A 13898-nucleotide genomic window follows, 5' to 3' on the forward strand; every position below is an offset into this window, starting at 1 on the left:
CACGACCTACCTACCTACACGACCTACACAACCTACACTACCTACACTACCTACACGACCTACACGACCTACACGACCTACCTACCTACACGACCTACATGACCTACACTACCTACACACCTACACGACCTACATGACCTACACTACCTACACTACCTACACGACCTACACTACCTACACGACCTACACGACCTACCTACCTACACGACCTACACTACCTACACTACCTACACTACCTACACGACCTACACTACCTACACTACCTACACGACCTACGCTACCTACACTACCTACACGACCTACACTACCTACACTACCTACACTACCTACACGACCTACACTACCTACACGACCTACGCTACCTACACTACCTACACGACCTACGCTACCTACACTACCTACACGACCTACACTACCTACACTACCTACACTACCTACACGACCTACACTACCTACACTACCTACACGACCTACACTACCTACACTACCTACACGACCTACACTACCTACACTACCTACACGACCTACACTACCTACCAGTGACGTGCAGTCAGGGGAGGCAGGTGAGGCGGGGCCTCACGTGCCATCATGGAAAGAAAAAAAATGTAAAAAGAAAAACAATTAATTAAATTGTTATATGTATCCAGTGATTATACTATAAAGTTATTTTCCATTTAACTTCACCAGTTTTAGATCATTTTTATTCAAAATCGCTGAATTTTCACATTTGCCGTTCAAATACCGAGAAGAGACTTGCGGTGAGTCAGCAGCCAGTTAACTCACCATGGATTGCGCAATGACTCGGCTAACTGCTGGCCTGCTGTGCAGTGAGACCGTATTGCTATATGAATTATATTATACATTTCCATAGTTTAGTTAGCTGAGGTATATAATGTACAGTGTATTTTGTCAACAACTGTATGTGTGTAACGTATTTCTTGTGCTGAGCAATCATAAAACGGCTGCAAAGACGCACTGGGTGAGGCTCGCAGTAATCCCGCCTCCTGGTGGTAGAGGGCGCTAGTGATCCCAGAGATCATTCTTGCGACTACTCGGCTGCAGAATAAGTGACAACAAGCAGCAACAGTTAGCAGCGATCGTTTATTTTTTCCTCTCGCCTGGACTTTTAACATGGACGATTACATATCTAAAATAAAACAGTTTTCTAAACTGGACTTTCAATCGAAGCAGGAGGTAATAATTAAAGGAAGATCTCCATCGAGACGGAGAGACTTTTAAAACTGAAGAAAGATAAGGAAGACTTCTATAAACAAGTTATCGATGCTTTTGTTCAGAAGGAGCGGCGCATGCACTTCATTTATAAGTAAAGGTAAGACCATATTACCGTTTTTTTTAATTAAATGGGCTTTTTTGTGTGCTACTAAAAATGTTCATATGCTAGAATGCTACAAATGTTCATATGCTAGAATGCTACAAATGTTCATATGCTAGCATACTACAGATGTTCATATGCTAGAATGCTACAAATGTTCATATGCTAGAATACTACACATGTTCATATGCTAGAATACTACACATGTTCATATGCTAGCATACTACAGATGTTCATATGCTAGCATACTACACATGTTCATATGCTAGAATGCTACAAATGTTCATATGCTAGAATGCTACAAATGTTCATATGCGAGAATGCTACAAATGTTCATATGCTAGAATGCTACAAATGTTCATATGCTACCATGCTACAGATGTGCATATGCTAGAATGCTACAAATGTTCATATGATAGAATGCTACAAATGTTCATATGCTAGAATGCTACAAATGTTCATATGCTTGCATACTAAAAATGTTCATATGCTAGAATGCTACAAATGTTCATATGCTAGAATGCTACAAATGTTCATATGCTTGCATACTAAAAATGTTCATATGCTAGAATGCTACAAATGTTTATATGCTAGAATGCTACAAATGTTCATATGCTAGCATACTACAGATGTTCATATGCTAGAATGCTACAAATGTTCATATGCTTGCATACTAAAAATGTTCATATGCTAGAATGCTATAAATGTTCATATGCTAGAATGCTACAAATGTTCATATGCTAGCATACTACAGATGTTCATATGCTAGAATGCTACAAATGTTCATATGCTAGAATACTATACATGTACATATGCTAGAATACTACACATGTTCATATGCTAGCATACTACACATGTTCATATGCTAGAATGCTACAAATGTTCATATGCTAGAATGCTACAAATGTTCATATGCTAGAATGCTACAAATGTTCATATGCTAGAATGCTACAAATGTTCATATGCTACCATGCTACAGATGTGCATATATTAGAATGCTACAAATGTTCATATGATAGAATGCTACAAATGTTCATATGCTAGAATGCTACAAATGTTCATATGCTTGCATACTAAAAATGTTCATATGCTAGAATGCTACAAATGTTTATATGCTAGAATGCTACAAATGTTCATATGCTAGCGTACTACAGATGTTCATATGCTAGAATGCTACAAATGTTCATATGCTTGCATACTAAAAATGTTCATATGCTAGAATGCTATAAATGTTCATATGCTAGAATGCTACAAATGGTCATATGCTAGCATACTACAGATGTTCATATGCTAGCATACTACAGATGTTCATATGCTAGCCTACTACAAATGTTCATATGCTAGAATGCTACAAATGTTCATATGCTAGAATGCTACAAATGTTCATATGCTAGAATGCTACAAATGTTCATATGCTAGCATACTACAGATGTTCATATGCTAGCATACTACAGATGTTCATATGCTAGAATGCTACCAATGTTCATATGCTAGCATACTACAGATGTTCATATACTATAATGCTACCAATGTTCATATGCTTGCATACTACAGATGTTCATATGCTAGAATGCTACCAATGTTCATATGCTAGCTTGCTACTGATGTGTTTATGAAAAATAAGGAAATGACTGTACCATTAGCATTGGGGAGCTGTGGATATGAGTTTTTTTCATTTTTTTCATAAAACCGACTTCAAAAACAGACAACCCAACCAATAAAGATCAAAACAAGCCTTGACAACCTGATACGTTTGCGTTCGATGGCAATACAAAGGTGGAGTTAAGACGTTTCTCCAGCAGACGCGTGTGATGGCTTCATGTGTTTGCTTGTGCACAAACAGGAAAGTAAATCAGGGAACTTAAAAAGCTCTGACCTTTGGCTGACGCTGGTCGTTTGGCTTGGCCCCGGGTGGAGTTGGCCTGCAGTTTGCATTTCTTATCTCCTTCAGATGTCTTCGCTGGCTTCTCAAAGCACATGTCGGCAAGAGAACGGCGCTCCAGATGCAGGACGGGCCAAGCAGTATTTTCCAGATAACAAATCTTCTGTGGGGAGACAAAGTAGTGCAATTACGCTTTGTGGCCCTGATAGCGGATCATGTCGCCGTGTCAACGCCAGCTTCTTATCTGCACAGACGCTACACAATCAGCACACACATGGACCCATTACTCCTGGTTTTGTGGGAGCTTAATGAAGATTTTTGTTTTTTAGGAGCAATAAAAAAACTATTAATCAACAACACAACAAAAACTGTTAACTTCCCAGTCATTTGTCTTATTGATGTTCCAAATAGACAAATTAATGGCTCCTGAGGACCCAAAAGTGTGTCAGTCATAATAATAAGTCATGTATTATTTTTATATATTATTTTCATCTATTATTTTCAGTCATTATATGTTAAAAAATAAGTAATGTATTATTTTTATATGTTATTTTCATCTATTATTTTCAGTCGTAAAAGTGTTTAAAAATAAGTCATTTATTATTTTTATTTACATCTATTATTTTCAGTCATTATATGTTAAAAAAATAAGTCATGTATTATTTTTATATGTTATTTTCATCTATTATTTTCAGTCATTAAAATGTTTCAAAATAAGTAATATATTATTTTTTATTTACATCTATTATTTTCAGTCATTAAATGTTAAAAATAGGTCATGTATTTTATTTATTTATTATTTTCATCTATTATTTTCAGTCATAAAAATGTTTAAAAATAAGTCATGTATTTTTTTAATTTACATCTATTATTTTCAGTCATTAAATGTTCAAAATAAGTCATGTATTATTTAGATTTATTATTTATTATTTTCATATATTATTCTTTAGTCATAAAATTTTGAAAAATAAGTCATGTAATGTTTTTATATATTATTTTCATCTATTATTTTCGGTCATATTTTTTTTTTAAATAAGTCATTTATTATTAGGGACGGCGTGGCGAAGTTAGTAGAGTGGCCGTGCCAGCAATCGGAGGGTTGCTGGTTACTGCGGTTCAATCCCCACCTTCTACCATCCTAGTCACGTCCGTTGTGTCCTTGGGCAAGACACTTCACCCTTGCTCCTGATGGCTGCTGGTTAGCGCCTTGCATGGCAGCTCCCACCATCAGTGTGTGAATGTGTGTGTGAATGGGTGAATGTGGAAATACTGTCAAAGCGCTTTGAGTACCTTGAAGGTAGAAAAGCGCTATACAAGTACAACCCATTTATCATTTATTATTTATCATTATTTGTATTTATTATTTTCATTCATAATAATGTTAACAATAAGTAATTTATTATTTTTCATTTATTATTTTCAGTCATTAAATGTTAAAAATAAATAATGTATTATTTTTATACATATTCATATATTATTTTCAGTTATAAAATTTTTTTAAAATATGTAATCTATTTTTTTTCATTAACATCTATTATTTTCAGTCGTTAAATGTTAAAAATAGATGATGTATTTTATTTTATTTTATTATTTTCATCTATTATTTTCAGACATGAAATGTTCAAAATAAGTCATGTATTATTTTGATTTATTATTTATTATTTTCATATATTATTCTTTAGTCATAAAATGTTAAAAAAAAATAAGTCATGTATTGTTTTTATATATTATTTTAATCTATTATTTTCAGTCTTAATTTTTTTTAAATAATGTATTTATGTATTATTTTAATCTATTATATGCATTCATAATAATGTTAACAATAAGTAATTTATAATTTTTCATCTATGATTTTCAGTCATTAAATGTTAAAAATAAGTAATGTATTATTTTTTTATACATTTTCATATATTACTTTCAGTCATAAAAATGTTAAAAGAGGACCTGTGTTATTTTTATATATTATTTTCATCTATTATTTTCATCTATTATTTTCAATAATAAAAATGCCAACAATATACGTATTATTTTTATTTCGATATTATCGGCCGATAAATAGTTTAAAATGCAATATCGGAAATTATCGGTATCCTTTTTTTTTTTATCATCGGTATCGTTTTTTTATTTTTTAAATTTTTTGATTAAATCAACATAAAAAACCCAAGATACACTTACAATTAGTGCACTAACCCAAAAAACCTCCCTCCCCCATTTACACTCATTCACACAAAAGGGTTGTTTCTTTGTGTTATTAATATTCTGGTTCCTACATTATATATCAATATATATCAATACAGTCTGCAAGGGATACAGTCCGTAAGCACACATGATTGTGCGTGCTGCTGCTCAACTAATAGTACTAACCTTTAACACTTAATTTTACTCATTTTCATTCATTACTAGTTTCTATGTAACTGTTTTTATATTGTTTTACTTTCTTTTTTATTTAAGAAAATATTTTTAATTTATTTATCTTATTTTATTAATTTTTAAAAAAAGGACCTTATCTTCACCATACCTGGTTGTCCAAATTAGGCATAATAATGTGTTAATTCCACGACTGTGGACAATATCGGAATATCGGATATCGGCAAAAAAGCCATTATCGGACATCCCTAATATATATATATATATATATATATATATATATATATATATATATATATATATATATATATATATATATATATATATATATATATATATATAGTCACACAAATTGATAGCCTGGCCCTTGGTCAAATTCTTTTAGCCCAATGTGGCCCCCGAGACACCTTGTTTAGAATGTTTTCTGTTTACAACAAAGTTTGGACATCCAGCATGAACGTCTCTTTGAGCTTCCATCCTAACATCCAACATCTGCTTGTCCGCCGTATCCAATCAGAAAGGGGGGTGATCCGGGCCGTGACCAATCAGGCCCCCTGCTCGGTGATCTATTCAGAGGATCCTAGTGGAGGACTTGGAACAAAAGCCGAACCCCCAACCATTACATCTTCAAACACCGCCCCCCCCATCCATCCTTCACACAAACTTTGCCTTTGATAAGTTAGACCCCCGCATGGACACTCCCTCCCCCTCCCCATAGGAGAGGGTCATGACAGAAGCCGAGTATGGAAGGTTCACGTCAACGTGTCCATGAAGACCCGGACTGAGACGTCTTCTGGGGTCACTTCATGAATCATCTTGCGGACTTGTCAGCTCATCGCCTCGCAACACAACTATCACCACAACATTTGTTTGTTTGCCAGGTGACTACACAAAAACTACACAACTATTCTCTTTGAAACTGTGCAAAACATGACAAACATCTTCAGTGTATTACAGGGGTGCCCAAACTTACACCACTGCGGGCCACAGACTGAAAAATCAAAGGATGTGGCGGCCATTTTTGTAGTTTCCAACTTCAAAACCAGTGGAATACATAGGTGTGGGGAGGCGTGGCCGGCAGACCGACAGCGAGGCAGGGCACGCCGGGGCCGACTCCAAGATGGCGGCAAGGAGGCGTGGCCGGCGAGCCAGTGGCGAGGCGGACACGCCGGGATCGACGCCGTGATAAATGTCAGGTACGTGGATCGCCCACCTGGGCACAATTATATAATCCCCTCTCAATGAATGAAAGGGCGGCAGCCAAGAACGAGGGGGGAGAAGGAGTTGGAGAGCAAACAGTAGATGCAGCGCGGAAGAGAGCGAGAGGCAGACGACGACGACGACGCGGCAAACTGAAAAGCGAACCGAAGAGCGAGCAGGAAGAGGAGCTGAAAAGCGACTGAGTATTATTGAAAAATAAACAAAGTCAAACTGCTCGGAGTCATGTCTGTGCTTGGTGGTCCATGGAACCCGGATGACAGCGGAAGACTGTCACAATAGGTTTTTGTCAAAGGACCAGAAAATGCCATTTCAGTCAACAATGTGTGTGACTGCTGAAGAGCCAAAGTTAAACTGAAATGCTAACAGTTAGCACGCTGGCTAAATAGCGTCAAGTAACAAAAATATGAGCAAAATGAGCTAAAAAAAGTTAGCCCGCTAACAGTACTATGCTAACATGCTAACGTGTGTGAACATTTCTAACGTGCAGCATTGCAAATGAAAATATCTTCTTAATTGTCTTGCCGTGGATAAATAAATGTTAAATGAATATATAAATACATATCAACTAGGAAGTCAATGTTTGTATACTACATTACCCAGAAGGCTTAGCGCTGTAGACAGGAACAGGAAGTAGACCTGACCTACACGCAAAGACGACAGTTGTGCTGATTGACCAATAAATAGTTGATCAATTGTTACACCTTGTTGCAAACACACTTTTTGATTAGACCAGGAGCGTCAAACTCGTTTTTATTGAGAGCCACATGGTAGTTATGGCTGCCCTCAGAGAGCCACATTGAAGGATGTGACGGAACACATCAAATAACGTGGAGGGCGACTTTAAATGATGTGACAAAACATTAAATGACATGGAGGGCCACTTTAAATGACATGGAAGATCACATTGAATGACGTGTTGGACCACATCAAATGATGTGGAATAAATACCATGTTATATAAAGTGGCAGACCACGTTAAATGACGTGGAGGGCCACTTTAAATGATGTGTAAGACCACGTTAAATGACGTGGAGGACCAGATTGCATGACGTGGTGGGCCACATTGAACGACATGGCAGGCCAAGTTTGAATGGCGTGACGGGCCACTTTAAATGAAGTGGGGGACCATGTTAGATGAAGTGGAGGACCACATTACATGATGTGGAGGGCCACATAAAAATTATGTGTAAGACCACATTAAATGACGTGGCGGACCAGATTGCATGATGTGGAGGGCCAAATTAAATGACGTGGAAAAGAATGTTAAATGACGTGGTGGGCCACATTGAACGATGTGGCAGGCCAGATTGAATGGCGTGATGGGCCACTTTAAATGAAGTGGGGGACCATGTTAGATGAAGCGGAGGACCACATTACATGACGTGGAGGGCCACGTAAAAATGATGTGTAAGACCACATCGAATGACATAGTGTGCCACAATGAATGATGTGGCGGACCACATCAAATGATGTGGAATACTACATTGAACGACGTGGCGGGCCACATTAAATGAAGTGGCGGACCACGTTGAATGACGTTGAGGGCCACATTAAATGATGTGGCAGACCACGTTAATTGACGCAGAGGGCCACAATAAGCGACGTATAGGGTCATGTTAAATGATGTGGAATAACACGTTAAATAATGTAATGAGCCACGTTAAATGACGTGACAGACCACAATAAATGAAGTGGCGGACCACGATATGGAGGGCCACTTTTAATGATGTGTAAGACCACATTGAATTACATAGTGTGCCACATTGAATGAGGTGGCGGACCACATCAAATGATGTGGAATACTACATTGAACGGCGTGGCGGACCACATTAAATGACGTTGAGGGCCACTTTAAATGACGTGGCAGACCACGTTAATTGATGCAGAGGGCCACAATAAACGACGTGGAGGGCCACATAAATGATGTGGAATAACACGTTAACTGTTAATATGAGCCATATTAAATGAAGTGGCGGACCACAATAAATGAAGTGGTGGACCACATTAAATGACGTGAAGGGCCACTGTAAATGATGTGTAAGACCACATTGAATGACATAGTGTGCCACATTGAATGAGGTGGCGGACCACATCAAATGATGTGGAATACTACATTGAACGACGTGGCGGACCACGTTAAATGACATTGAGGGCCAATTTAAATGATGTGGAAGACCACGTTAATTGACATAGAGGGCCACAATAAACGACGTACAGGGTCACATTAAATTATGTGGAATAACACGTTAAATGATGTAATGAGCCATGTTAAATGAAGTGGCGGACCACAATAAATGACGTGGAGGGCCACTTTAAATGATGTGACAGACCACATTAAATGACGTGGCAGATCACGTTAAATGACGTAGAGGGCCACATTAAACGACATAGAGGGTTACATTAAATGATGTGGAATACCACATTAAAAAATATAACGGCCCATGTTTTATGAAGTGGAGGACCCCAATAAATGAAGTGGTGGACCACATTAAATGATGCAACGGGCCAACTTAAATGACGTGGCGGGCCAGATCTGGACCCAGGCCCTTAAGTTTGACACGTGTGGATTAGACAGTTGATGTGCGCGTTTGAGTGCCGCACTAAAACAAATTTGATGGGTGAAAATGACGATGATTGGTGCGGAAAGTTGTGGGCGTTGGTGAAAGGTGTGAGGCTGCTCATAACTCCCAGGGATTGGTTGAGTTTGCACATTCCTAGGAGGACTGAATGAAGACGTTGTGGTCAAGCAAGGAGTGTTTTCCAGTTGCTGTGTCAAAGTAGTTATCTTTCTATTATGTCTTTGAATGTTCTGTGAGAAAAGCAACTGCGGAATGAAGCAATGATCATGATCAGTCGACTCGGTCCCTTTATACCCTGGTTCAGTTTTTTCTCCTTTACAAGGGTCAAAACTGATTCCACTGGTTCATCAGCTCAGACCGCAGTTGGATTGTCTTCCTGCCTTGAGAGTTCAGAATCGGACTGTTTGATCGGCCCACACTCACTGACTGCAGTTGACGAGTTACTTTGATTGATTGATTGATTGAGACTTTAATTAGTAGGTTGCACAGTGAAGTACATATTCCGTACAATTGACCACTAAATGGTAACACCCGAATAAGTTTTTCAACTTGTTTCAGTCGGGGTCCACTTAAATTGATTCATGATACAGATATATACTATCATATATACTATCATCATAATACAGTCATCACACAAGATAATCACATTGAATTATTTACATTATTTACAATCAGGGGTGTGGAGGGAGGGAGGGATATGGACAGCAAGTAGTGGACATAGAGAGAGAGAGAGAGAGAGAGAGAGAGAGAGAGAGAGAGAGAGAGAGAGAGAGAGAGAGAGAGAGAGATCAGAAGGCATAAGAAAAAGTATCTGCATTTGATTGTTTACATTTGATTATTAGCAATCCGGGGAGGGTGTTAGTTTAGGGTTGTAGCTGCCTGGAGGTGAACTTTTATTGCGGTTTTGAAGGAGGATAGAGATGCCCTTTCTTTTATACCTGTTGGGAGTGCATTCCACATTGATGTGGCATAGAAAGAGAATGAGTTAAGACCTTTGTTAGTTCGGAATCTGGGTTTAACGTGGTTAGTGGAGCTCCCCTTGGTGTTGTGGTTATGGCGGCCAAGGTTAAGGAAGTAGTTTGACATGTACTTCGGTATCAGGGAGGTGTAGCGGATTTTATAGACTAGGCTCAGTGCAAGTTGTTTAACTCTGTCCTCCACCTTGAGCCAGCCCACTTTAGAGAAGTGGGTAGGAGTGAGGTGGGATCTGGGGTGGAGGTCTAGAAGTAACCTGACTAGCTTGTTCTGAGATGTTTGGAGTTTAGATTTGAGGGTTTTGGAGGTGCTAGGGTACCAGGAGGTGCATGCGTAATCGAAAAAGGGTTGAACGAGAGTTCCCGCCAAAATCCTCAAGGTGCTTTTGTTGACCAGAGAGGAGATTCTGTAGAGAAATCTCGCTCGTTGGTTAACCTTTCTGATTACCTTGGTTGCCATTTTATCACAGGAAAGGTTAGCCTCTAGAATGGAACCTAGGTAGGTGACCTCATCTTTCCTGGTGATAACAATGTCACCCACTTTTATGGTGAAGTCTTAAGGTTGATGTGGGACCCAAACAGGATGGATTCTGTTTTACCCAAGTGTATGGATAGCTTGTTGTCAGCGAGCCAGGTGCAAGTTCTACTTTCGTTGTTGGTCTTAGTTATCGTCCACGACCTGTTTTCCCCTGACTAGAATAGGACAAAAACTAATGAAAACAAATGCACGTTGACTAAAACAATGAGGAAATTAACTGCAAATAACTACCGTCTTTGTAAGGCACAGTGTTTACATTTTTTTCTCTGGGAAAACAAATCCTCAATACAATATGTCTTCTACACCTGGAAGAAAGACAAGACGTATGGACGCCCTTCACCTTTGCCACGGTAGACAACAAACCATGTTGTGAACCAAAACCAGTTCAAACAGACTAAAGGCGCTGGTGTAAAAGCAAACTATTTATTCAGAGTGTCTTTTTGAGGTTTGGGTTCCGATCAGCACCAGAACTGGTAGAGTCCATCCCTAGTCCGATTTAGCAAAAGGTTATGATTAGTGGTCAGGGTTCTTTCTTCTGTGAAAGCAGACGTGCGGGCCAGCGGGGCTCCGGCAGACGGCTTGGTAAGACCCGTCGAGACAGCGGGTCCTGGGGCCCGGCCCAGTTCTCAGCGGGCCGATGACACGGCTCGACATCTGAGGAGTCGGCGAACAGGCCAAAGGGAGGCCGGGTGTAATTACGGGATGGAGTAATGGCGAGGAGGACAGGGGGGCCAAGTATGCAGCAAAGACCCCCATTGACACCCGGCCTATGAGGACGACACGGCCCCCGCGCGCATGATGGGCCGTGACCGGCTAGAATTACGCCGTGATGGAATATGTCAGCGCCGCAAACCCGACACTGTCGTCTCGCTTCAAACAAACTACTATTTGTTTGCGGAAGCCAACTTCTGCGCCGAAAGTGCACAGAAACGGTGAAAACATGTCAAAACATGCGCCCACGCCGTGACATTAATGTGCTGACATAGCAAGTGGGACCGGCTTGAAATTTCTCACACAGCTACAAAACACCACTGTAACTTCAGGGGGTTCGTCCCAATCGTGAGAAAATGCAACACACATTTAGTGTGTGACATTTGAGCAAGATCGGCCCGAAAACATCTTTTGCTGGGACACTCAGTTATTTTAGTCGATTATTTTGTTCGATTAATCGAGTAGTCGGATAAAACAAACTTAAAACACTTTGAATTATTTACCACTTGCCAAGATTTTAAATATTATTTCTAGAAATGTCCCTAGTTTTAAGAGCTATTTACTTATTTTTAGTTAGGGATGTCCGATAATATCGGCCTGCCGATATTATCGGCCGATATATGCGTTAAAATGTAATATCGGAAATTATCGGTATCGTTTTTTTAATTATCTGTATCATTTTTTTTTTGTTTTGTTTTTTTTATTAAATCAACATAAAAAACACAAGATACACTTACAATTAGTGCACCAACCCAAAAAACCTCCCTCCCCCCATTTCTTTCTGTTATCAATATTCTGGTTCCTACATTATATATCAATATATATCAATACAGTCTGCAAGGGATACAGTCTGTAAGCACACATGATTGTGCGTGCTGCTGGTCCACTAATAGTACTAACCTTTAACAGTTAATTTTACTCATTTTCATTAATTACTAGTTTCTATGTAACTGTTTTTATATTGTTGTACTTTCTTTTTTATTAAAGAAAATGTTTTTAATTTAGTTATCTTATTTTATTATTTAAAAAAACAACAACCTTATCTTCACCATACATGGTTGTCCAAATTAGGCATAATAATGTGTTAATTCCACGACTGCATATATCGGTTGATATCGGTATCGGTTGATATCGGTATCGGTAATTAAAGAGTTGGACAATATCGGAATATCGGATATCGGCAAAAAGCCATTATCGGACATCCCTATTTTTAGTCATTGACTTTACTTTGTAATCTTAGCATGAATTATATGTTGTCTATTTAGTTAAAAAATTTAAAATTTCGAAAATAAGATATTTTGGTTTCCCCTATGAAGAATATCTTGTTGAAAGATTCTGCAACATCCCGAGGATGCTTCATTTAAGAATTGTATAATGCTTGTTTTCAGAATAAAATACTTATTCCTAGCTTAAAAGTGTAGAAATAAAAATTTTAAATTAGGATGTCTTATCCAGTCAAATTAACTAGCTGCATGGACAGATAATTTCACTAGTTTTTAGTATTTTATTCCTAAAATATAGTCTTTTTATCTTGTTATCCTTTTGTCAGCAAGGGTGTCCAAACTGCGTCTCGGGGACCTTTTTTTTTTTTTACAGCCCATTTTAAAAATACTATTACAAAAAAAATATACAATGTGGAATAACAGAGCAAAGAGGTGAAATGTAACAGTAAAAAGTTGCAAATTTGACTCTAATAACACAAAATTGCCATGCAGGCTGTTTTTTTCCCCTTTACAGATGGATCTGAAGATGATCTTACGGGGCCCCTAAAGGGACATGGGGGAAAAAATATTTTTTCTAATTTTAATTTTTTATTTTTTTTTAGACATGTTTCTCGTGTGCACGAGAAACTATCTCGTGCGCATGAGATACATGTCTAAAAAAAATTTTTAGAAAAACATTTTTTCCCCCATGTCCCTTTAGGGGCTCCGTATGATCTAGAGATTTAAGTGTTTAAAGTAAAAAGAATATTTATTGATATATTAAACCTTTTTTAACACTTAACAGTGGGGCCCTTTTGGATCCTCGAGAACTTCAGTCTGCTTTTTAAAACTGTCATTGCTCAAAAAATAATAATGAACCAAAATCAATGTTGTTATGACTTATTGACATATTTAAGGCTCCAATTACTTCACATCAAATATTCCTCTTTGAAATATTTTTTGGGGAAAATATTGCATATTTTGTGCGTTTGCCATCTTTGACAAAAATGGCCTAAAACAAATGAAAAAATGTATAATAGATGGATAGATATGAAGTTGATTTAAAGACTTAAGTGTTGAAAGTTAAAAAGA

The 13898-nt window shown here is 38.1% G+C and overlaps 1 protein-coding gene across 1 annotated transcript in view; it reads right to left on the bottom strand.

Annotated features, from left to right (window-relative positions):
* Positions 1-13898, bottom strand: part of cdon (cell adhesion associated, oncogene regulated) — a 213580-nt gene that overhangs the window by 153349 nt on the left and 46333 nt on the right. The window contains exon 3 of the mRNA XM_062060861.1: positions 3210-3378. The gene's annotated coding sequence lies outside the window, so the exon portion shown is untranslated. The remainder of the gene's footprint in view (positions 1-3209; positions 3379-13898) is intronic.

The sequence above is a fragment of the Entelurus aequoreus genome, linkage group LG10 (assembly GCF_033978785.1).
Source record: "Entelurus aequoreus isolate RoL-2023_Sb linkage group LG10, RoL_Eaeq_v1.1, whole genome shotgun sequence".
Taxonomy (NCBI): domain Eukaryota; kingdom Metazoa; phylum Chordata; class Actinopteri; order Syngnathiformes; family Syngnathidae; genus Entelurus; species Entelurus aequoreus.